The 26,703-nt window shown below is 49.8% G+C and overlaps 1 protein-coding gene across 2 annotated transcripts in view; it reads left to right on the top strand.

Annotated features, from left to right (window-relative positions):
- The window catches only part of LOC139747125 (fibroblast growth factor receptor-like 1), a 448,547-nt gene that overhangs the window by 247,455 nt on the left and 174,389 nt on the right, over positions 1 to 26,703 (top strand). The window contains exon 2 of one of the 2 annotated variants that reach the window (XM_071659041.1): positions 14,352 to 14,401. The exons of the other annotated variant lie outside the window; for it this stretch is intronic. The gene's annotated coding sequence lies outside the window, so the exon portion shown is untranslated. The remainder of the gene's footprint in view (positions 1 to 14,351; positions 14,402 to 26,703) is intronic. 2 annotated transcript variants of the gene reach the window in all.

Raw genomic sequence — 26,703 nt, forward strand, 5'->3', positions numbered from 1 at the left:
ATGCCACTCCGTTTCCGCGAGGGGGAGAGAGCGCGCCGCGCGCCAAGCGAATTGCCCATCAGGTTTTTAAGGCCCGAACGCGGTTTTAGAATTCGTAGGGTTTTGGGGTGGGGGATTCCGGTAGGGAGAGGCAATAAGGCTATATTTTATTATTTACGGTCCCGTGACTTCACGAGTGAAATATATAAGTTGATAGAATTTTTTTTCCCCCCCCTAAGCCTGCGGTCGCTCACTGTTGCCAACTAGTATATTGACTTTTTTTTTCATAGTGTTATTTCCAACTTTTTGGATCATCGTGATGTGGAGTCTAGAAATATTGCGCTTTAAAGACAGCTCTGGACTCCATATATTTTTTTTTTTATTGCCATGATTACGTAGATGCAAAAAATAAAGAAAATGGAACGTTTGGTTTGAGACGTGATTCACGGCTTGAAGAAAACGGCGAAACAATGTGTTAGTTCTTTCTCTTCCACGAGCCGAGAGTGCGCACGAAACCACACGTGGTGTGTGTGCGCGCGCGCGTGCGCTAGGCTCAAACCACACCCCCCCTCCCCCGCCCTATTGGTCACGTGAGGCCAGCCACACCCCCAGCCCAACCCTACCCCACCCCAGACTAAACAATGGTACTGTGTTGTGGGGGGGGGAGAGGAGAGATATGAAGCTATCGTGTGGCTTTCCTAAGTGTTGAGGCAACACTGATGTTAGGGTTATAGGCAACGTACCTGAACCATTTTCTCTCCCTCCCCTTTTTTTAATGAATCTGCCTCCCCATTATCTCCAGCGATGGTGGAGTGTGCCTAGAGGAGGGGGTATGGAGGCGCTGGATATCGCCATATGACTCTCTTACTGGCTTTGTGGAAATCGTGATACGGACGTGGAGGAGTGGTAACCTCCTGATGTGTGTGTGTGTGTGTGTGTGTGTGTGTTTGTGTGTGACAAGGCACACGGGTTCGAGTCTTAGAACACGTCTCCCAGATGCATATCATGGGAATAGTGATGCTTGTGGCGACCCTGCACATAGCGTAGTTGGTTTAGCCCGTTCCCTCAGCTTCGTAGAGGGCGTTCCCAGGCTGGATCACGGACGGTGCTCATACCGGGAACAGGACCCTCCCTCCCTGCGTGTCCTTGACGTCCGTGACGATGATGGTGACACACTCGCTGTGACGCCTCGAACACGGCCGTACAGCCTATGGGCATCATGGCCAGGGTTTTGACTAGACTCATACGTGTACGAGGGTTCGAGATCCATGGAGCACGACGGTGAAGCCTTTGGTTACGATGACCAGATCCCTTTTTTGGGTCATGTCATAGGGCGGCCGCCCCGCGCCCCAGCCGGCCGGGGCCCCATCGTACCCACGGGGCCCGTACCGTGATGCCCAGAGGGCCGCACCGTCGTCGTGGGCAAGTGGAGGTGTTGATGATGTTCCTGCGTTGTGAGGATGAGAGGATCTCAGGTGTGGCTGTGCCAAGACGGGGGGTCGGCTCACTAGACGTGGTGCTCCTGTCCCTCACGCTTCAGAGGGGTCTCTCTCTCTCTCTCTCTCTCTCTCTCTCTCTCTCTCTCTCTCTCTCTCTCTCTCTCTCTCTCTCTCTCTCTCTCTCTCTCTCTCTCTCACTCATATTCCTGGACTCGGTGACCTGGGGAAGGAAAGGACGCTCCCGCCAGATTTGTAAGGGCCGCCCCCCCCCACCCCGTGTGTGTGTGTGTGTGTGTGTGCGCGTTTATCTATCCTGCACCAGCTGCTGGTCTGCCGTGTCTCGACGGGGCGGCGAAGGGCGACAGTCATTCACAAGGGGCAATTCGCTGATCCCCGCGAGCCCTGAGGAAATTAGATCCTCCGCCCACTAAGGTCTCCAGCAAGGGGCGAGTCTCGTCTCGGGTGCTGTCCTCGTCCATTGCCGAGTCTAGCGGAACGTGTCGTTGCAGCTCTGGTGATGGACGCCGCCCGCCTTTTGCCCGGCCGCCTGTGTGCCGGCAGGGAGGGTGCAACAGCTGTGTTACGGACGTTAGGTCGACGAGGCTCTGTGGGCGTAGTGGGCCGTGGCGTAGTGGGGTCGTGGCGGGTGCCGGAGGAATGAGGGGAAAAGGGAAGGAGGGGAGGGCAAAGGAACCCGCTCTTAGTAGGTTAGGTCGAGCGGTGGTTTTCCCCCCTCCTCCACCCTGGGTCCAGGTCTTTGGGTAGCCATCCTCACATAGCCTTACAAGGGAGGGAAGCGGCCGACTGCTGCCTTACTTAACCGTAGCGACCGCCCTGCCCCTGTGCTGCTGCTGCCGCCACCACCAGCGCCTCCTCCTCCCCCCGACCTCCATTAGGCTGATGGGGACCAAGTTCTGCGGGAGTCCTCCTTATGCCGCGGCTGGCGGCGGCCAACCCTACACACACACACACACACACACACACACACACACACACACACACACACACACACCGAACTTTACACACATCACTGAAACGTCACCGCCCGTGTGTTTTCCTCCCCTCATGAAACCCGTAGCAGACCAACAGTGTCCGATACTAGTGATTTAATTAGGAGTTACGTAGAAAAATATGATAATGGTCTTGATTATATTTTCGATAAGGTAGATTGAACATCGTGGGCAATATTGTTGAAATGTTAGAACCAAGACTCTTGACATTTGCCTTGTGTTTTGTTATATATATATATATATATATATATATATATATATATATATATATATATATATATATATATATATATATATATATATATATATATTTGTTTATTATACTTTGTCGCTGTCTCTCGCGTCAGCGAGGTCGTGCAAGGAAACAGACGAAAGAATGGCCCAACCCACCCACATATACATACCAATACATTTCAACGTACACATACATATACATACACAGACGTTTACATATATACACATGTACATATTCATATATGCTGCCTTCATCCTTTCCCGCCGCCAGTCCGCCACACATGAAATGGCACCCCCTTCTCCCCGCGTGCGTGCGAGTTAGTGCTAGGAAAAGAAAACAAAGGCCACATTCGCTCAAACTCAATCTCTCTCTCTCTCTCTCTCTCTCTCTCTCTCTCTCTCTATATATATATATATATATATATATATATATATATATATATATATATATATATATATATATATATAAGGGAGCGGGGGGCTGGAAATCCTCCCCTCTCATTATTTTTTTTTTATTTTCCAAAAGAAGGAACAGAGAAGGGGGCCAGGTGAGGATTTCCCTCAAAGGCCCAGTTCTCTGTTCTTAACGCTACCTCGCTAACGCGGGAAATGGCGAATAGTTTGAAAGAAAGAAAGATATATATATATATATATATATATATATATATATATATATATATATATATATATATATATATATATATATATATATATATATATATATATATATATATATATATATATATATATATATATATATATATCTGCAAATTGATTTGTATGTATCATTTATGGATCTGGAGAAGGCATATGATAGACTTGATAGAGATACTCAGTGGAAGGTATTAAGAATATATGGTGTGGGAGGCAAGTTGTTAGAAGCAATGAAAAGTTTTTATCGAGGATGTAAGGCATGTGTACGTGTAGGAAGAGATTAAAGTGGTTGGTTCTCAGTGAATGTAGGTTTGCGGCAGGGGTGTGTGATGCCTCCATAGTTGTTTAATTTGTTTATGGATGGGGTTGCTAGGGAGGTAAATGCAAGAGTTTTAGAAAGAGGGGCAAGTATGCAGTCTGTTGTGGATGAGAGAGCTTGGGAAGTGAGTCAGTTGTTGTTTGCTGATGATACAGCGCTGGTGGCTGATTCATGTGAGAAACTGCAGAAGCTGGTGACTGAGTTTAGTAAAGTGTGTGAAAGAAGAAAGTTGAGAGTAAGTGTGAATAAGAGCAAGGTTATTAGGTACAGTAGGGTTGAGGGTCAAGTCAATTGGGAGGTAAGTTTGAATGGAGAAAACCTGGAGGAAGTGAAGTGTTTTGGATATCTGGGAGTGGATTTGGCAGCGGATGGAACCATAGAAGCAGATGTGAATCATAGGGTGTGGGAGGGGGCGAAAATTCTGGGAGCGTTGAAGAATGTGTGGAAGTCGAGAACATTATCTCCGTAAGCAAAAATGGGTATGATTGAAGGAATAGTGGTTCCAACAATGTTATAAAGTTGCGAGGCGTGGGCTATGGATAGAGTTGTGTGCAGGAGGGTGGATGTGCTGGAAATGAGATGTTTGAGGACAATATGTGGTGTGAGGTGGTTTGATCGAGTAAGTAATAATAGGGTAAGAGAGATGTGTGGTAATAAAAAGAGTGCGGTTGAGAGAGCAGAAGAGGGTGTTTTGAAATGGTTTAGTCACATGGAGAGAATGAGTGAGGAAAGATTGACAAAGAGGTTATATGTGTCATATATGTTGTGTGTTATATGTGTATATGTCTGTGTATGTATATGTATGTATACGTTGAAATGTATAGGTATGTATATGTGAGTGTGTGGATGTTTATTTACATACATGTGTATTTAGATGGGTTGGGCCATTCTTTCGTCTGTTTCCTTGCGCTACCTCGCTAAAGCGGGAGACAGCGACTAAGTATGATATGAATATATATATATATATATATATATATATATATATATATATATATATATATATATATATATATATATTCTATATATATATATATATATATATATATATATATATATATATATATATATATATATATATATATAGATCTCTGCAACTCCAGAGATCTTATGTCGGTGCAGCTCCAGAGAGATCGCGTCGGTGTGACCCCAGAGATCTCACGTCGGTGCAACCCCAGAGATCTCATGACCACCAATAGTTTGCTCGTGTGTCCCGGGGGGGGGGGTGATGATCGGTGAGGGCGCCCCTGTCGCTTCGGGGACCAGGCGGAGAGGGAGGTTGAAAACACACACACACACACACACACACACACACACACACACACACACACACACACACACACACACACACACACACACACACTTTTTACGTCTGCTCTGTACAGACCGACCGACTGCATCTGAGGGTTTCCCCACAGCCAGGCCACGGTAGCAGAGGACCTAGTGAGGGCAGGAGGAGGAAGGGAGCATCATCATCACCACCACCATCATCACCATCACCATCATCATCACCATCATCATCATCATCATCATCATCACCATCATCTGATGATGACTGCGCATCAGCTTTTAATTTGTTGGTGTATTCTGTAATGATCCTCGTAGCCCAGGCACGATTGAGGTGTACCTTCCCACGCCGGCGGAGGAGGAGGAGGAGGAGCTGCTGACATTGAGAGCAGGGGGTGTGTGGTGTCAGTAGGCAAGAGCAGAGAGAGAGAGAGAGCGAGGATCAGGTACCCTCGTATTACGGCGGAATGTTGTCGGGTTCAATTGTCGTCTGCGTTTTAAAAGATTGCGATTTTTTTTTTTTAACTGACGTTGAGGCAGGCTGGCTCCTGGGTACGGTTATTGGTAAGGCCTTTTTAGAAGGCAATAGTGGAAGACCTCGCCCTGTGTTACTTCTATATTTGTATAAGGTTTATTTGTCTAGCTAAGGTTGTCATCATGCAAGGCTATGCATCACGATGCGCCCCAAGGCTGAATGAAGAAGACTGCCCGGGTGTCTTTTTCCCGCCGTTACACTATCTATCGATCGCCGGTAGGGCATTGCGAGTATACTTTGATCCTCGATACGCCAGGTTACCTTGTCCGAACTGCCCTCGGAACAGGGGTGATTGAACCTTAGATTGGCAGAAGAGATAGTCGTAAAAAAAAACTGGGGGAGACTGTGGGGTTGCTTCATGGGGCTCATGTCCTCCATCCTTAAAAAGAAAAGGAGGGGGTGGGGAGACTGTGGGGGTTGGTTTATGGGTGCTCATGTCCTCCATCCTTAAAAAAAGGGGGTGGGGGAGACTGTGGGGGTTGGTTCATGGGTGCTCATGTCCTCCATCCGTGCATCAGTTACCTCTGCCGTGCGTGCAAGAGAGACAGAAGCATCGTCCGAGGAAAGGCCCCGGTATGGCTCGCAGTCCAAAGGTAGACGGTAGAGCCGTCGGAGATTCATCCCGTCAGCGTCGACGGAAATCCACCCTTGACACTCAGCCCGGTCCAATCAGCGTCGCCAGCTTGCCACAGTTGGCACTGGAATGGAATAATACCAGGAGGAGGTGCAGAAAAGCAAATTTGAATGGTGTTCGCCTAAAAAAAAATAAAAGGAGTGCGTAAATTTTTTGGTGCTCTGCTACCCACAGTGTGAGCGGCGGTGCAGAAGGGGATGGATACAGAGTATATCATGCTTATTTTATATTTGGCTTTTGGGGGTCTTCCACCCGTGGTGTTGTTCTCTGGCTCAGTCGAGCTATGGGAGGCCTCGGGCCCGTCAGTCTACGTAACCACCACATCCTGGCTGGTCTGGTACACTCTCTAGATACATTGTCGATCCTTTTGGTCACCACTGTGCACTCCACTGTGTTTCCAGTGGCTTCAGGCTCTGTAGGATGATCATTCTGGGCCGTGGGCGTTTCTACTGTTCTCTCGTGTTGCATTTGCGGCGTCTTTTCCATTGGTGATGTTGCGTCTCCTGCGTCAGGCGTGCCAGTACGGGAACTCCTGGTGTGAATATCATGTTAGCCTTCCGTCGCTACGAATGAAACGCTTCCAGGTATCTTTTGTGGAGAGAGAGAGAGAGAGAGAGAGAGAGAGAGAGAGAGAGAGAGAGAGAGAGAGAGAGAGAGAGAGAGGTATCAGCTGTGTCGTCAGGTAAAGCACTTAGGATGAGGAGTTGTATGGCGAGGTGTCGCAGGTGAGAAAAATATCACAGCTTTTAAGTGTGTCCAGAAGAGTGAGTGTTCATGATGGCCTGGAACACCCAGTGGTCTTGTGAGGGTGTGGAACACATGAAGAATGTTAAGCGTGTGGTCTTCACTCCCCTCGCTGTACCTGTGTGTGTGTGTGTGTGTGTGTGTGTGTGTGTGTGTGTGTGTGTGTGTGTGTGTGTGTTGGAGGATCAGAGCCGCTCTTTGTGGTGTACGATTTTCTTTCACCTTTTGTGAGGGACATGATGTCTCCTTTTGGAAAAGAGATCCGCGCTCCTCTGATGGTATTGAAGCTGGTTTGACAACATACACATGGGACGCAGATAGCGTAAAACATTACTCACAATGAGACGCAAGAAAGAGAATTTTTCTCCTCCCCCCCCCCCATTTTCTTTTGCATGAATGTACAAAATGCTGCTTCTTTTTATTCACGTTTTTTTAATTAGTTCTTTTTATTATGTTCTTGGACGTGATGGTGGTTAGGTTCGGTTTGAAAGCAGTGGGTCCTGTCTTGTATATGGCTTTGTCATCTGCACCTTATCCCTGAGTGTGTGTGTGTGTGTGTGTGTGTGTGTGTGTTCGGTTCTGACAGCCCCCCCTCCCCCTCCCCCCACAGTAATTACAGAGGGGGGGTCAGTCGTCTTGGTTGTTGAGGAAGTGATGGTACAGTAGTAGTTGTGGTCGGGAGTGCTGGTGTAGGTGGTGGTTGTGGTGGTGATTGTGGTAGGGAGTGGCAGTGTGGATTGTAAAGGACCAGGTGGTGGTGTAGATTGTGGTAGTGACAGGTGGTGGGAGTGGTATAGATTGTGGTAGTGACAGGTGGTGGTAGTGGTGTAGATTGTGGTAGTGAAAGGTGGTGGTGTAGATTGTGGTAATGACAGGTGGTGGTAGTGGTTTAGATTGTGGTAGTGAAAGGTGGTGGTAGTGGTGTAGATTGTGGTAGTGAAAGGTGGTGGTGTAGATTGTGGTAGTGAAAGGTGGTGGTAGTGGTGTAGATTGTGGTTGTGACAGTGGCGTTGGTGGTGGTGTCGATGGTGGTTGTGACCGTCAGTGGTAGTGCAGATAGTGGTTGTGGTAGAGGATATGGTGGGTTGTGGTAGGCACCGATGCAGATGTTGGATGTGGTAGATGGGGGTAGAACTTGTTAACCAGGTGGAGCCAATGGGGGCAGTTCCTAGCCAGTGGGTGTAGGTCAGTCTTCCTCCCCACATCCCCATCTGAACTAAGGAGTTCGTCTTGTCACGTCGTAGTGGAGGGGGTGTGGATGGGGGTGGGGTTGTAACAGGAGAGCAGCAGCTGGTGTTGTAGTTGGTACAGGTGGTAGCAGCAGTGGGTTGTAGGTGGTGATGGAGTGGTGGGGGAGTGTAGATGGCCCCTGTGGTGAGTGGTGGTGTAGCAGGCACAGGTGCAGGTGATAGTGGTGTAGGTGGGTGAGGGGGAGGTGGGAGGAGAGGAAAGGGAGGCGGGCGTGCAGAAGGGGGCTGAAATTAAGGTGTTAGCGTCATGACAACCTGACACTCCCCGTGACATCTTTGACCCCGCCGGCGCGCCGCCTGCCTGATCATATACACCCTCAGCCGGTGGCTCGTTGGTCCTCCTCCTCCGCTTCGCAAACCTCTCCTGGACGTATTTGTGCTACGTATTGCCTCGTTACTCTCTCTCTCTCTCTCTCTCTCTCTCTCTCTCTGTTCTTCCCGTTGGTGAGATACAAAGGTGTGTGTGTCTGTGTGTTGTGTATGGGTTCTCCTTCCCCCTCTCCCCCCTTTGCATACAATGGCCATTGGTCGTCGGCCGTGTTCTACAGACGACTTTTAACTTGGTAGTTTGATGGTTGTGGGAGAGGTGGAGTGCGATAGAGATGGACGGGTGTGATGAATGGACTGTTGAAGGCCTGGCGGGAGTGGAAGGGGAGGGTGTGGGGATTGCAGCAGATGAGGATGTCAGGGGAATGAGTGTTGATGGGTGGCAGTGGTGGAGGGAGGGAGTGGTGTCAGGGGCAGGAGACAACAGACACGTCTGACGCCCCACCATTGCTGAAGGACCTTGGAAATGCTCATTTCGTTGGGCTCAGTCTGTTCATTCGTGCCATGCCATCCTGTTTCCTCTGGCATTGGTATGGAAAGTAGGTTACCATAACATGTCCTCCAGCGGGTAACTTGGCCATAGACCATCAGGTCTTCTGTTACCTGTCCCTCCTAGGTACTCTCTTCTCGCAGTTCACCTCGTCATAGACCATCAGGTCTTCTATTATCTATCCTTCCTATGTACTGTCCCCATGCAAATAACCTCGTCATAGACTGTCAGGTCTTGTGTACACTGTCCTTTCCATGTACGGTTCTCCAGCCAATGACCACCTTTTAGTAAACCACCGAATCTTCGGTTACCTGACCTCCCCACGTAATCCCGTGCTGTCTGGACACGGTGTCGTCGCCGCGTTGATGTGCAAGGCTATGTGGATTACGTCCACACCAGGCAAATGAAAACGGAATTAGGTTGTTTTAGGGAGGATCTGGCTTACGGAGAGTCTGGCCCTTGAATCTGCTGAATAGGTAGCGCCAGCTTTGCGTTCTAGAGGGCCCCGTCATTCATGCATGTGTGTGGTTAAGGAGGGAGGTCTCTTGACCCGGGCCAGTTGGAATCCCATTAGCTCTTATGATGTCCTGGCTCAATGTTGAAGCCTTCAGGGGAGTTCCTTTGAAAGCCAACGTGGGCGACCTCGTCTCTAGATGTAGTACGTGATCTCCGTGCAGGTCAGATTACCCCTTGCGACCAGGTCGATTGGTCATGTCTCGTGCCACGCCACCACCCGCGCCGCCACGCCACCACCCCACCCCAACCCAGCGAGTGATGAGTCGGCCCCTACCACCCGCGTCAGGAGCTATCCTGACGGCGCCACCTGGGTGTACCACAAGGTCAGGGGAGCCACCACCTTCAGCTGCGACACCTGGGTGTACCACAAGGTCAGGGGAGCCAGCACATTCAGCTGCGCCACCTGGGTGTACCACAAGGTCAGGGGAGCCAGCACCTTCAGCTGCGCCACCTAGGTGTACCACAGGGTTCAAGGGGGGCAGGTCACCACCACCACCACACCTGGGCCTGGGTCACACTTCGAGGTCCGAAGAGTGTGGTGATGGATGGAGGGGGAGCGTCCACCCGTCTACCACACCGTGTGTGTATTTCAGGTCCACACGGTTCGTGTGGTATGATCACGCGTATTTGCAGTCGGGTGATTACGATATGGGAATAATCCATCTTCTTGTGGTGATCATCGATAGCCTAATTAGATAAGTGGTTAGTTATATCTCCATTTGTTATTTCGCTCTTCCCCCAACGTGTGCCTCACACAGAGACACGCAGACACACCGCACGTGACTTATAGGTCCATCTGGTCGACACTGAAACTCCTGTGTTGAACACGGCGCTGCGACCCTTGGAATGCCGTGGCCTTGCCCTTGAGGATCAGGGTCAAAGGCCAGATCATCATTCCACCCGGGGTCGTACAGCCGTGTTTCACAGACCCTAATGTTGTGATCATGGGGGCGATTCAGTCACATCTAATAATGGAAATTTTATCGTAATGGAAAGTGTATACGGTTATCTTTTATTGCCATGATTTTGTGACAGAGGTGATAGGAGCTGGGATAGGGGGGTATGTGATGGTGTTTATAGTGTGTGTGTGTGTGTGTGGGTGGGTGTGTGTGTTATTAAAGGGAATGTATCTTGTATTTCCCGTCTGTGATTAACCATCATTCGTAAATCACGTAAACTTGCCTAAAGTTATGGCTGAGGTGCGTTGAGTGTGAGGGTGTGTGGTGGCTGGGGTCTGTTGAACGTGAAGGTTCAGCTGGAAGGTTATATCTTGAGTGCGGCGGTGTGAGGCTGGGAGAGGAAATCCCAAGGTGCGTTGGTGTGTGGGCCTGACCGACCTGCGGGAGGGTGTGGTATGGCCATTGACAAAAGGTGCGTGGAGGCCCAGCACTGGATGGCGACCGCTGGTGCGTGAACCGCGAGAGCTGACACCTCCCCTCCATCACCCTCTTTTTCTGTGGTGCTGCTGTCTGGGGTGGTAAGGAGGGGGGGGGGGGCAAGGCCTAACTCCAGGGAGAGAGAGAGAGAGAGAGAGAGAGAGAGAGAGAGAGAGAGAGAGAGAGAGAGAGTAGTCTGGGATAGTAGAGCAAGGCTGGGGCCCCAGAGAGGTCGGGGTGTCTGGTGTAATAGAGGGGAAAGTCTGGACCCCAGAGTGAGAAGGGAGCGTCTGAAAAATCTGGGAACGACCAAAACCCCAGAGAAAGAGAGAGCTGGGGTGGGGGAGAGGAGGTGTTGGATTGACCGAGATTGTTTGCGAGAACTTGGACCCCAGAGAGGGAAAGATGGGGAGGGGAGACTGGGATAGGAGAGAAAGGCATGAGACCCCCCAGAGAGAGAGAGAGGTAGGTAGGAAAACATTGGTTCACATTTCAACCGAGTCTGTCACCCATGGCTCTGCCCACGCTCTCGTCGAAACGACACAGACGAAGATCTTAAAAACTTTAAGATTCCTAAGTATTTGATACGTGAGGGAAGACCTCGTGGATGACTGCTGCTGCTGGTGGTGTGTATAGGGCCACCTGTGGGAGGGCCGGAGACCTGACGTAGCCTGGCCCCGGTCGTCACCCCGAAAAGTCTTCCTCGGTTCATCTTGTGTTTCTCTCCCTTCCCCACTCCCTTCTTTCCTCTAGTCCTTCTCCCTCTACACTCACCATCATTAATCTCCTCTCCTTTAGCGCCCTCCCACCACCACCTCCTCCTGCCGCGGGACGCTTGCGTCCTGCCGCCGGCTGCCCACCTGCAGGAGAGAGAGAGAGAGAGAGAGAGAGAGTTACCTACGGTGCCGGTCACTCCCCACACAGGAGGCGACACCAGCTGCCACACCCCGAGCACCTTGGGCCAGTGTTACTACACCAGCCGACGAAGACCTCCGCGCTGACACGGGCCGCTGCCGGCGCCACAGAAACGTGTAGTTGTGAGCTTGTGACTCTCTCTCTCTCTCTCTCTCTCTCTCTCTCTCTCTCTCTCTCTCTCTGGTGTTGTTCATCCCTGGTGTCACTAGTGCTCCGTTCCCCTCTGGTGCCTCTGTGGAAGGAGCACCTGTGTGTGTGTGTGTGTGTGTGTGTGTGTACATGTATATACATATATGACCTAATTCCCTCAGTGTATACCAAAGTGGAGTGTGGTGGAGCAAGTAGGTGGTGGTTTTGGTGGAGTGTGGTGGAGCAGACAGGTTGTGGTGGAGCAGACAGGTTGTGGTGGAGCAGGCAGGTAGTGTTAGTGGAGTGTGGTGGAGCAGGCAGGTGGTGATGGAGTGTGGTAAAGCAGACAGGTTCTGGTGGAGTGTGGTGCAGCAGGCAGGTGGTGTTAGTGGAGTGTGGTGGAGCAGGCAGGTGGTGGTGTGGGCCGGCCTGCAGCCTTACCCCGTGCAACAGGTGGGGTCCACAGATGCACACCGAATGCCCCTTCCCTCCCCACGCCCCGACCCGTCTTGAACCCTCCTCCGTCACCCGGCTATTCTTACCCTCCTATGTTTCGTTTGTACCTTTATGATAGATATGCTCCTGTGTATCTCTTCATCTTTTCCCCCGCTCCTTCACACACCACGAATCTTTGCTCCCTTTTTGTACCCACACACCTCCAGGTAACCCTCCAGTACCCACACCTCCTGGTAACCCTCCAGTAACAACACACCTGGTAACCAGCAAGTACCCCACACACCTGGTAACCCTCCATACCCACACACCTCATAACCCTCCAGTACCCACACACCTGGTAACCCTCTGTTACCCACACACCTCCTGGTATCCCTTCAGTACCCACACACCTGGTAACCCTCCAGTACCCACACACCTTGTAACCCTCCAGTACCCGCATACCTCTTGGTGAGCCTCCAGTACCCACAAACCTTGTAACCTTACATTACCCACACATCTCCTAGTAACCTTCCAATACCCACACACCTCCTGGTAACCCTCCACTACTCTTAGATTCTGGTAACCCTCTAGTATACGCACACCTCCTAGTAACCCTCCAGTACCCACACACCTGGTAACCCCCCAGTATCCGCACACCTCCTAGTAACCCTCCAGTACCCACACACCTGATAACCCTCCAGTACCCACACACTTGGTAACTCTCCATTACCCACACACCTCCTGGTATCCCTCCAGTACACACACACACACACACACACACACACACACACACACACACACACACACACACACACACACACACACACACACACACACACTCCTTGTAACCCTCCAGTTACTACACACCTCCTGGTAACCCTCCAGTACCCACACACCTCCTGGTAACCCTCCAGTACCCACACACCTCCTGGTAACCCTCCAGTACCCACACACCTCCTGGTAACCCTCCAGTACCCACACACCATATTAAAACTTCCCTGGATGGGATTTAACACCAGGAATTTTGAGAGCCACAGTGCTGAGGACCTAGGAGGTCCTGGTTTCAGGCCCGACCTGGTATATAGTCTACTCGCCAGCCAGGGAAAGACATCATCCTCATAAAGTGTGTGTAAAGCGTGTGTGATGGCCTCGGGTTATTATGGACCCGTCAGAATGAAGTTTCCGGCCTCTTGGGGCGGGGTCCTGACTCGGCCCCCTGACCAAAGCCCTCCCCTACTACATAGGCTGTCGTAAAAGGGGCAAAAGCCCTATAGCCTCTACCACGGCCACCCTTCGTCGCCGACACCCACTTGTAGCCTCCCTCATCGCACTTCACCATTTTATTTTAGTTTCCCCCCCCTCCCTCCGCCCCTTCCGCCTCCTCTCTTCCCCTGGCCTGCGGACCCGACCACCCGACCCCCCGGGCCTAACCTCTCCTCCCACCGTACTCGAGGGCTGGTGTGTGGTAAGCTGTGTACACCACTTGGGGTTCTGTCCGACCCTCTTGAAAGGTAAATTGATTTCATTTTGACGCCTGGAAGTGTAGGGGGGGAGCCTGTAGACTTTCTCCCCCCCACTCCCTACTCGACCAGCCCTCTTTCCCTCTCTGTCTCTCCCTCCCACTCATCCTGCCAAACGCCTTGGGGTCTACTCTCTCTCTCTCAGCTCCCCCCCTTCCATCGGTGGTTAAGTCTCCTCCTCTTCCACCCCCTTACGAGAGAACAGACCTTCCCTTGGACTTAGGCTGGCTGCTGGCACAAGCAAGAAGGCTAGGGGCGCGAGAGAGAGGCGCCCCCCATCCTTCCTTCATTCTCTAAATCTGGTAAGTCAGACGCCTAGGAAGGGTAGGTGTTGGTGTTGCTATAGACACTGAAGCAATGGCAGGAAATTACGGAACGTGTGGTAATTTCAGACGCTAGACGTGAGGATGTACGGTGGTAGGGAACGTTGAAGAGATGGGTCCTCCCCAACGAGCGTCACACTCCCTCCCTCCTACAGTTACAGATAGGTAAATTAGTGAGCGTCACACGCCCTCGTGATACACTGTTGCCATTGGACTAACACTTGTTTCATGCCTGCAGGTGAGGTGATGGCCAGGGCACTCGAAGGCGAACGACTTGTATGGTGTCAGGTAAGGTCAGCTGCTCCTGGAGAGGAATTGTGTTTGCCCTTGTCCCTCTGGTGGGCAAACTGAACGTATGCAAATGACAGTAATTTATTATTATTATCATTATTATTATTATTATTATTATTATTATTATTATTATTATTATTATTATTATTAATATTATTATTTATTATCATTATTTTTATTATTATTATTATTATTATTATTATTATTATTATTATTATTATCATTATTATTATTATTATCATTATTATTTATTTATTATTATTATTATTCGTCGTAGTAGTAGCAGTAGTAGTAGTAGTAGTAGTAGTAGAATAGTAGTTATAGTAGTAGTATATAAGTATTTTTTTTAGCAGGGATGATATAACTTGGACATATTTAGAAACTGTGCACCATAGTCCCATGGTCTGGTTCTGTCACACTGAGTATTCATATGTTACGCCCGCGGGCTCCGTCCCTCGCACGAAGCGATGTTACTGTCTTGAAATTGGATGTATTAAATCTCGTAGGAACCATTCGAATTCGTGTGATGATGATGATCATGGTGGTCAGGCCTTCCGTGTCACCCATGAGTGAGGGAGGTCACGCCTGTTTGTTATTTTTTTTTCTCAACTGCTACATTGTCATCCCGCCTCCTCCCTCACCCATTTCTTTATGTCTGTTAACACTGCCAGTTTTCAAATATACTCCCCAGGTTCTGGGTGGTACGGTGTGAGTAGCAGTGCTTGCAGTGTGTGTGTGTGTGTGTGTGTGTGTGTGTGAGGGAGGGAGGAAGGTCGCCCAGCTGTTGTTGTTGAGGTTCAATGAAGGCAGACCTTGTGGTTAGGGTGGTGTTAGTGGGGAGGGATGTGTGTGGTGGGGATGAGGTGTTGAGAGGTGTCACTGGTATGACGAGGGTGAGGGCGTGATGCGGGTTCCAGCCCTCTCTTATCTGGTCGTCAGTAATAATATCATCCCGTGCGGACCATCGCTAGCGGCCTGTGTGTGTGTGTGTGTGTGTGTATACGTCCTTCCCCCCCATGTCCTGTCCCTCACAGCTCCTGGAGGAGACATCCCGTCGTCTCCTGAAGGAGGCATCCCGTTCTGCCGTCTCCCCTCCACGTCCTCTCTCCTGAAGGAGAGGGGGGTCTCCCCCTCTCTTTCCCAATCCTGTCCCCGCCTACCGCTCTCCGTGTGCTCCCCGAAGCCCCTCCCCTCAACACACAAGTACCTACCCCAGCAGGAGAAATTGTCTCAGGAATTAGCCTCTCCCTCAGATTTCCCCAGACTCCCGTGTCCGCGACACACCGGTGATAATACTGTGTCGGGAGACATCCACCACCCAGACACACACACACACACACACACACACACACACACACAGACCCAGGGCGCCTCTCACATCAACAGAGACCTGATAGAACTCATCTGCTCCTCCTCTTCAGTATGAACACCAGCGGTAAAGCCATCTCTTCCCCCCACCCCCTATTCCTTGCCGCTCACGGAGGTTGCTCCCTGGGGCCTCATCGCGCCCCCAGCCAGTTACGCTAATTGGCCAAAATCCCCACCTTACTGCCCCCCTCCTGCACCTCGACAAGATCGCTTTGTTACCGTATTTTTTCATATGATTTTTTTCCAACTTCGAGTATGATAAGCGTTAGTTTTAACACACTGACGCGTCCTCAGGGACGAGCCTTTTCAAGGAGGTACCCAAAGCCGCTTCTTCATATGATACGTATTGCCAAAAAAAAAAAAAAGAATGTTGCTAATGTACGTGTTATGGTGCTTGAAATGGGTTTGGGATCGAGGAAATACGATTTACAGGTGGATAGAGGACTTATTTCGTGACGGTAGTGCGAGAAGAGAATGGGGTAGGAGGGCAAAAACCTGGGCAGGAGAGAGAGAGAGAGAGAGAGCCATTTCTATGCTCTACACACAAGAGATTGTCAGCTGGGGGTGATGCTGGAGTTAACTGTCCAACAGACGAGCAAGGAGACTTCAGGTCTTGACCTTCCAACAGCACACGACAGAGTGGACCACCTGAATTTGTCTGCTACACTCATCGCTCTTGAGCTTGCAAGGCACCACCACCCCAGACACTTTGATGCTCATCTCTCATTCTTGACCTTCACTCCTTGCCCTTGAATACCCTCCTTGAGATCAGAATGTAACCTGTTGGTCTCTGGAGCTAGAGACAATTATGTGAACATGATTGGTTAAGGTATTCAAACGGTGATGGATTCCCTCTTGCTTAAGGTATTCAAACGGTGATGGATTCCCTCTTGGTTAAGATATTCAAACGGTGATGGATTCCCTCTTGGTTAAGGTATTCAAACGGTGATGGATTCCCTCTTGCTTAAGATATTCAAACGGTGATGGATTCCCTCTTGCTTAAGATATTCAAACGGTGATGGATACCCTCTTGGTTAAGGTATTCAAACGGTGATGGATTCCCTCTCGTATAAGCCCCCCCCCCCTTCCCCCCGCGGGAGCATGATAAAGTTGATGCTTTCAGCCAAACTTGCGTTTGACAAAGTGGCTGTCGAAAGCGACATTGGGTTGCCGATGAGAGGCCATTAAACTATGATTAGGAGGGGACTGACAGATTTGTTTCGAAGCGAGTGTACGAGTGAGGAAAATGGTATGAGTCGATCCGATATCCATCACAATAGGAAATGGGCCAGGTTAAACATTTTTGTGTGTGGAGGTAGAAGTTCAACGTATCAACGTAATACGGTATGTGATTATTGCTGAATTAACTTAAGGCTTGGGTGAGCATGGGAATGCACAATAACCTAGCCCCTGATAGGTAGAGTCCACCTCACTCCCAGCACCCACAACCTGCCGTAGGTACAGTCCACCTCACTGCGGCGTGGGGGCAAGGCATCACAGCACTCGACAACCTTGGGAGGGTCATAGACGTGGGCAAACGTGAATGGGTGCGAGGCAAGTTACGGAGGTGGGCTGAGGTGCTTCATGTATTCAAGTAAGTAGAGGCGCGCGCGCACACACACACACACACACACACACACACACACACACACACACACACACACACACACACACACACGTGTCTGTGTCCCTGCTGGGCATCCAGGTGGGGATGGGGGTAGCGGGTCGTTACCATGAGGAGCAGATCTGAAGTGTCAGGAGGCAGGGATGGGGGGGAGGAGAGAGGCCGCTCCTGCCACCACGTCAAGAACATCATACCTGGAGTGCCTCACAAGGGCTGCCCACCAGAAGAGGGAGGTGCATGTTTGATGAGGGGGTTTTGGCCTCACGTTCAACGAGTCGCATTATCTCTAGTTCCTCGTCATTTATTGACGGGGAGGTAAGTGAGAAGAGAGGCGAGGATGGATCATTAGATTCAACTGGTGTGTGGTCACAAGAATGATAGATGGAGGAGGAGGAGGAGAAAGAGGAGGCAGCCCCGGAGGGAAGAATGATTTCGTTGGAAAATGGGACCGAGTTAGTGGCGAATGGCGGACGAACAAGAAAGGGCAAAGTAATGGGAACCAAATGAAGGAGGAGTGGAAGAGGTCGTTCGGTCGGTAGTGTGTTGGGTGTTGGTGAGGGATGGGCGGTGTCCTGCAAGGAGACCTTCTGTGTGGTGGCGTAATTCCCCCTTAGTATAGGTGGCGACGAGAGCGGCAGTGTTGTCCACCGCTGTTATACCAACACCACCATCGTCAGGTACCACTAGCAGACTGGTGGTGTCCCAACCTACCACTACCAGTCCACTGTTACCACCACCACCACCACAACCATTGCCGGGGACCCTCCGGTCCACGTGGTTAATATCAGGAGAGGGCGACGACACGTGGTCACGCCGTAACACCGCACCAGGTGGCTTTTGTTAGCATGAAGGACACTTGGGATACTTTACGACGCCATCACGTACGCACTCCACACCTGACTAGACTAAGCTGCGTCGTGTATTTTTCCTCCCCTTTGGGGGGGAAATGGTCAACACATTCGTGCTTAGCTTACGAAATGCGTATGACACGAATGGACGAGGTCGTACATTCCTTGGTGCAGTACCCTTACGTTTTTGTCTGGCGTCGGTGCCTCTGTGAGCACGACTTTTCGACCCACAAATAACGACGGGACGACCCGATGGTATGATGGCCAGGCCTTCGTTCCTAACTCATGAAGGTGACTCATCGTCTTTCTCCATGGGTCGTAACTTCCTCCGATGGCTGGCTGGCTGGTGTTGGTGGATACAGGGGAATGTGCAGAAATGGCTGGAGGTGTGGATGACAGACTTTGTGAGTGAGGAGGAAGGAAGAAAGGAAGAGATCAATTTAAATAAGGCTGGTGACAGCATTTCGGGATTGAAGAAGACGATGAAAGGGAGATAAAACGACCCCAAAAGATTCGGCAGATGGCAACAGAGGGGGAAACCGTCGTAGACTCTATTTTAATAAGATACACAAGAGGATTACCGACTTGGTAAAGACGCAAGGAAGTGGCCATGGACAGGCTGGAAACAGTTTTCGACATCTGGAAGCAGTGTCGGCAGCCTGGAAGGGGTGTCCCACATCCAGGGAGCAACTTCGGATAGCCTGGAAGCATTGTGTCGACACCCTGGATAGCCTTAAAGCAAGCCAGACTAGCCTGGAAACAGTGTCGACAATCTGAAGCCATCATTAGACCAGTTGGAAAGGGATGTTGACAGCCAGGACAGTCTGGAAGCCACCTTGAACAGCCTGGAAATAGCCCAGAAGGAACCTAGACTGTCTGGAAGGAGTATGGACAACCTAAAAGCAGCGTGGACAGGTATGAAAGCAGTTTCGACAGCCTGGAAGCAACGTGGGCATCATGGAAGCACTCTGGGACAGCCTGGAAGCAACGTGGACATCATGGAAGCAGTCTGGACAGAATGTAAAGCACTCTGGGACAGCCTGGAAGCAGCTTGGGGCGCCTGGAAAGCCCCCCCTGGACGGCTGTAAAGTTATTGCGACATCCCTCACTAATGACAAGATCTCCCACCCTTCACTCCTCCCCACCAGGACCATTAGCGGGGCGTCTGGTGCAACGACCCTCCACCCCTCCCACCCCCCCTCGGCTGGTACGACCAGACGAAGCCACACACACACACACACACACACACACACACACACACACACACACACACACACACACTCATACTGACCTCCCGGTGTGTGTTTGTGTGTATGTGTGTGTTTGTGTCTGGCCCAAGGTGACATATTCCTATGCCTTGTGTGTGTGTGTGTGTGTGTGTGTGTGTGTGTGTGTGTGTGTGTGTGTGTGTGTAATGACACTTCACACAGAGAAGGCTGAAGGCTAAACCTCAGGTATCTTGCTGAGTTGTCCAGACTAGACACTTGGATGTGACTTAAGCCCTTCCCCCCCTTCCCCTGGAGCACGCCCGCATGACCTTATGGCATACTGGCATGGCCTTAAAGTACCACCTGCCCTTCCTTCCCCAGCTTCTGCCTGCGTTCTTTGATCGATGTTGAGAACCTCAAAGACATACGTAGTGGCTGATGTTGGCCTGTATAGATGGGATGACATACGTTGTGGTCGGTGTTGGCCTGTATAGATAAGATGACATACGTAGTGGTCGGTGTTGGCCTGTATAGGTGGGATGACATACGTAGTGGTTGGTGTTGGCTTGTATAGATGGGATGACATACGTAGTGGTCGGTGTTGGCCTGTATAGATGGGATGAGACGTAGTGGTCGGTGTTGGCCTGTATAGATGGGATGACATACGTAGTGGTCGGTGTTGGCCTGTATAGGTGGGATGACATACGTAGTGGTTGGTGTTGGCTTGTATAGATGGGATGACATACGTAGTGGTCGGTGTTGGCCTGTATAGATGGGATGAGACGTAGTGGTCGGTGTTGGCCTGTATAGATGGGATGACATACGTAGTGGTCGATGTTGGCTTGTATAGATGGGATGACATACGTAGTGGTCGATGTTGGCTTGTATAGATGGGATGACATACGTTGTGGTCGGTGTTGGCCTGTATAGATGGGATGACATACATAGTGGTTGGTGTTGGCCTGTATAGATGGGATGACATACATAGTGGTTGGTGTTGGCTTGTATAGATGGGATGACATACATAGTGGTTGGTGTTGGCTTGTATAGATGGGATGACATACATAGTGGTTGGTGTTGGCCTGTATAGATGGGATGACATACGTTGTGGTCGGTGTTGGCCTGTATAGATGGGATGACATACGTAGTGGTCGGTGTTGGCTTGTATGGAGGAGAGGGATGGGGAAGGTGGGGGTCAGTCATAGATGTTTCTCCTGGTGTCGGTGACCGATGGAAGCGTCTGGTTTATAAACCCCTGACTTGCTCACGATGGAGAGGTCAGGTCTTTTAATGTCACGGGGGTAGAGGCGAGTATGTATGTAGGTCAGAGTTCTTGCGAGGTGACGTGGGTGATCATGTGGGACTTTTAGGTCTGTCGCATCCAGTGGTGTTTTAGCTCATCGATTTTGATTAGATTTTTTTTCACCCCACCGACCCCCACAGAGCAGCTACTGTATTGTGTACTTCCTACTCACCCTGTGGGCGGTGGTGCGAAAGAGGATACAGAGTGCACGAAAGGTCCAGGGAACGCTGGAGCCTCAGTGATTGCAATACATTTTAGGTCACAGTGTGAGGGGAAATGTTCGACCTGATTTGGCCGAAACGGAAAACTGAGCTGTTCACCTGCGTAGATTATTCATAACGTTCACAGTGGGATATGTCGATCTGTTCTTATATCTGCCTGTACGAGCTTTGATTGGAACAAGTGTGTGTGTGTGTGTGTGTGTGTGTGTGTGTGTGTGTGTGTGTGTGTGTGTGTGTGTGTGTGTGTGTGTGTGTGTGTGTGTAAAATCTCGCACGCCACACACGTCCTCTTTTATTGGAGATAATTGTGGTGGCGTTGTCAGCTGGTGGCCCGACTTACCCCTCCGTCTCTCACAGCTCCCGGTGGAAAACCACGTCGCCCCACACTCCTCCTCCCGCTGGTCCCTCCTCGCACCGTGCCCCGGGAGGTGGCTAAACACGAGGAAGGTCGTCTCCTGGCGACGATGATGGGTAACTCCTTTCCCTCCAGATGTGGGTAGCGCTTCCACCCCCCCTTAAGGGCTGCGGCACGAGTGTTTGTGTGTGTGTGTGTGTGTGTGTGTGTGTGTGTGTGTGTGTGTGTGTGTGTGTGTGTGTGTGTCGGGGGTTCCTCCTCCCTCAGCCTCTCCGTTATCCAGGCAAGGGTGCGCAACGTTGCGATAACGGTCTGTGATACGCCAGAGGGAGGACTACTCTCCCGAGGGGGGGGGGGCCTTTGTGACACCCCCGCCACGTCTGGTCCTCCAAGGTTTCATGGGAGGAAAGAGGGTGGACCAAAAAACATTTCTGGTCCGCAGCGCTCCTTGAGGAGGCATTTACAGTCGAGGTGTCCTTGTGGAATTTGTTCTTGTGGTGTATTGCCATGACGGCGGTGTCTGGGGCAGAGATAAGATAACATTTGATATACTTTTGGTATATAGTGTGAGTATATGCGTGTGCGTGTGTGTGTGTGTGTGTAATTACTTACACGTCCAGTACGTGAAAGAACTCATAGGACCCCTATCTCGTGTGTGTGTGTGTGTGTAATTACTTACACGTCCAGTACGTGAAAGAACTCATAGGACCCCTATCTCGTGTGTGTGTGTGTGTGTGTGTGTGTGTGTGTGTGTGTGTGTGTGTGTGTGTGCAGGGCAGGCGGGAAGATGCACTGTTTACAAACAGGTGGGGAGGAGTTCGCGCCGCCAACTCCCCTGGTGGCCAGAGCACGCACTAGAAAATAATGAGCTCTTCACATCCGCGGTGCAGAACGCACACAGCTTTTTTTTTGAGAGAGAAACGTGTCAGTTGGGTGTGTGTTATGGGGTTGTTTTCTTTTTGTAAAATGGCCGGTGTTTTTCTCTCTTTCATGTTCTGAGCCACGGTGTGTGTGTGTGTGTGTGTGTGTGTGTGTGTGTGTGGTGGATGGTGAGGGGGCACAGGCTGTGGGGAGGTGTGAAGTAGACATGGTTTGTGGGACTCCTTAGGTCAGGTAGGGGGGATGGGTGGGTTTGCACTGCTCTCGATGTGTGGTTGGACGGAGACGTGATGCAAGAGCGCGACTGAGCGGGTAGACTGGCAGTGATTTGGGTGATAGATCGTCATATACCCACAGGATGATGTCTGACTGGAAGTAGTAGACCAGGGCTTAAAACATAAGATCATTTCATGTTCCGACAGACTTGATAAGAAAAGGTGAGCGGGACCAGCGCAAAAAAAAGACATTCAAAAGAAGCTTAAATGATGGTTAAAAGCTGAACCAGACTAGCCAGGAGGGACAGTATGTGTGTGTGTGGGTGTGTGTGTGGAGGGGGGTAAAGTAATCGTATTATCCGGCAAGCAAGACGGAGCGGTGTCGCTACCCCGCCAGCCCTGCCTTGCGTCAGAATCGTGTGGTAGGGAGGGAGGGAGGTGGATGCGCTTCCTCACTCCATCATCGCATCGTGCAGTGCCAGTTCTGCTTTAGAGCAATCTCTCGAAGGTCTTCGTAGGTTAGTATTTGATCTCTCGGCTGTGTGTGTGTGTGTGTGTGTGTGTGTGTGCTGGGGAAAGGCATGTGGCCGAGGCTATAAAGGGAGACCCCCATGAAAAACACTGTAATAGGGTCATTTAGGCCTAGGCTGTGTGAGTAATGGAAGGGCGGGCGACGCCTGGGTGGAGGGAGGGAGGAAAACCCCTTAACAGGAAAGGGGGCTTGGGATATATATATATATATATATATATATATATATATATATATATATATATATATATATATATATATATATTGGAAACGATCACAATTTTGCGCGTGATCATAGGAATATATATATATGTATATATATATATATATATATATATATATATATATATATATATATATATATATATATATATATATATATATATATAATTCTACAGGATCGAGTAGTATATATGACACCTCTAAGTATCAGTGCTATTATCATACAGTCCTCCTAGCCTGCGGTGCTTCCCGTCCCTTGTAGCTTGTAAACCAGGGCGTCATCTCTTAACTGGAGACTTTACCTTTGTGGACCGGTTTAGCGGACCGACGATGGTCACAGACACAGAAACAGAAGGGAGGAGCAGAGAGGAGAGGCAGATGACTAGATACATCGAAAAGGAAGTCGGTGTCAGAGACGGTAAATAGAATTGACTGCTCGGAATGTGAGGTGGGGGGGGACGCCAAGCCACATCTTTTGGTGTCGAAAAGAGATGTTCTAAGGCAATCCTCACTCACTAAGGAGGAGAGAGAGAGAGAAAAAAAAGAGAGACTCTTCCACACCAGCTTTGTAAAAATATTTCTTGAGGCTCGCGCCATGCAGGCAGGACCTGTGTGTTCTGAGGGTTGAGAGAATGAGCCTCACTCAAGTTCATACTTAAAGGGGAATACCAGCCACGTCCGAGGCAGCGATCAGCGACGAGCCTCACTCTCCAGGACAAGTTGCCTTCGGGAGACGCGAGGCAGGAGGGCTGATCCATCCACCTGCTGGGCTCTGTATTGATCAGACATCCCGAGTGCTTGTGAAAGGGGTTCCCGTACCATGTTTCTAGACCAGATTCCACCGAAGAGTTTCCCGGTTGGACCTTATACTTGCTGCCGTCTGGAGACCCAGTCCTAACGAGATAATGTGTCTGGATGTTGTAACCATTTTTGGACTACTGGAAAAGATTAATCATTTTTTTCCTTCATGTATGTATTTCATTTTTATTATAATTACCACCGCAGGACTTTTGATTTTGTCTTGGTGTTACATAGGACCTTTCTAAAGGCTTCAGTGGTCGAAGGCTGCGCCGCTTCCAGTAGCAGGGAAGTGTAGATTCCATTGAAGAGAGAATTTCTCAGACAAAACTGTATGTAACATCAGTGACTCATATGTAATATCAGTGACTCAGCCTCACCAAAGGAGAAAATTCATTTGCTGTCTACCTTCGAGCAGGCAGAGCCCTATAACACCAAAAGAAGGAACAGAGAAAGGGGCCAAGTGAGGATATTCTATCAAAGGTCCAGTCCTCTGTTCTTAACGCTACCTCGCTAACGCGGGAGATGGTGAATAGTATGAATAATATATATATATATATATATATATATATATATATATATATATATATATATATATATATATATATATATATATATATGTGTGTGTGTGTGTGTGTGTGTGTGTGTGTGTGTGTGTGTACTGGGAAAGCCTGGAACAATTTGTCATTGTCTTCGGCAGAGTGTCAGGTGGTGAGGGGGTGGGTACGTGCTATGTGATCACTCTGCTGTGTCCCATCTCGATGGATGATCCGCAGATCGAGGTATTGAAGGCGCCCCTCCGTCACCTGCCACGGTCCCCCCCCCAACCCGCCTGTTGTAGACACACGGCCGATTGAATACGTCCAATTCGGGTGAGGAGGAGGAAGGGAGAGAGAGGGTGTGTGTGGGGGAGGGAAGTGATACCAGGTCATAGGTGGCGGCAGGAGATGTCCGCACCTTGAACGCACGGGTGTTTGAAAGGCCTGGGGGATACCGTGGGTGGTGGTGAGATGTGTGAGTGGGGTTGACGAAGGCAGCAGGGAGTGAGGGAGTGTGGGTGTGTGGTGGTGAGAACACAGGGACGTCCCCCCTTGTTTGTTGGACACCCCTACGACAACTCCCTGTGGGGGGGTGGGGATGAACAGCCCGAATGGTGGGTGTGCCAGTGTCACCACCTGATTTCCTCCGTCACTCCCCCCTCCCCTCTCTCCTCTTCCCCTCTTCCTCCCTCACTTCCTTTGCTCATAGCCTTCCTCTTATCGCCTCCCGCTTAATCCGCTTTTGTGATATATATATATATATATATATATATATATATATATATATATATATATATATATATATATATATATATATAATATATATATATATATATATATATATATATATATATATATATATATATATATATATATATATATATATATATATATATATTCATACTATTCGCCATTTCCCGCGTTAGCGAGGTAGCGTTAAGAACAGAGGACTGGGCCTTAGAGGGAATATCCTCACCTGGCCCCCTTCTCTGTTCCTTCTTTTTGGGGAAAAAAAAAAAACCGAGAGGGGAGGATTTCCAGCCCCCCGCTCCCTTCCCTTTTAGTCGCCTTCTACGACACGCAGGGAATACGTGGGAAGTATTCTTTCTCCCCAATCCCCAGGGATATATATATATATATATATATATATATATATATATATATATATATATATATATATATATATATATATATATATATATATATATATATATATATATATATATATATTTATATTTAAAAACGTATGTGAGTACTGGCCTGTTCGCGTGTGGGATATTGTGACGTGATGAATACTGAAGAGATATTATTGGTTAATGTGGAAACAAAACGGACGCGCTTGGAATATTAATTGCTCACTTGTGTCCGAGGCATTACTCCGTCCTGTCGAACCCCAGGATGAGAGGCAGTACCCTCTCTTGCCGAACCCCAGGATGAGGCATTATTCGTACTGTTTAACCCCAGTCGGAGGCAGTAGTGCCCCCCGTCCTGCCGTACTCCAGCATGAGAGGCACTACCCTCTCTTGCCGAACCCCAGGATGAGGCATTATTCGTACTGTTTAACCCCTGTTTGAGGCAGTAGTGCCCCCCTTCCTGCCGTACTCCAGCATGAGAGGCAGCACCCTCTCCTGTCGAACCCCAGGATGAGGCATTATTCGTACTGTTTAACCCCAGTTGGAGGCAGTAGTGCCTCCCTTCCTGTTGTACTCCAGCATGAGAGGCAGTACCAGTCCTGTCGAACCCGGGGTCGATAAGGGCCAGCAAACCCATCATCGTATCGAACCCCAGAATGAGACATCATTAATTCGTGCTAATCTAACCCCAGTTTTGAGGCATAACCCCCTCCTGTCGAACCCCCAGGCACCACCATTTGGGGTGAATGAGGGTAGAGACAGCCACATACAACGTTATATTACGTTCATTATTTGCCTCGACACACCTAACGTAAAAATCGGATGGCTGTGTTTCTCTTACCCGCTCGAAACGATTGGGCTCTCGAGGCCACAGCAGTTGTGCACGTCCTGGTTCTTGCCTGTCTGTGTTCTGATGTCTGTGCATCAGGTTTGCGCTCGTCTGTGTCCAGGTGTGTGCGTGCGTGCGTTAGTCGTGTGTGTGTGTGTGTGTGTGTGTGTGTGTGTGTGTGTGTGTGTGTGTGTGTTTATGTCCGCTCCTGGGGGCCCCCTCCTTCAG

The sequence above is a fragment of the Panulirus ornatus genome, chromosome 67, assembly GCF_036320965.1.
Source record: "Panulirus ornatus isolate Po-2019 chromosome 67, ASM3632096v1, whole genome shotgun sequence".
Lineage (NCBI taxonomy): Eukaryota > Metazoa > Arthropoda > Malacostraca > Decapoda > Palinuridae > Panulirus > Panulirus ornatus.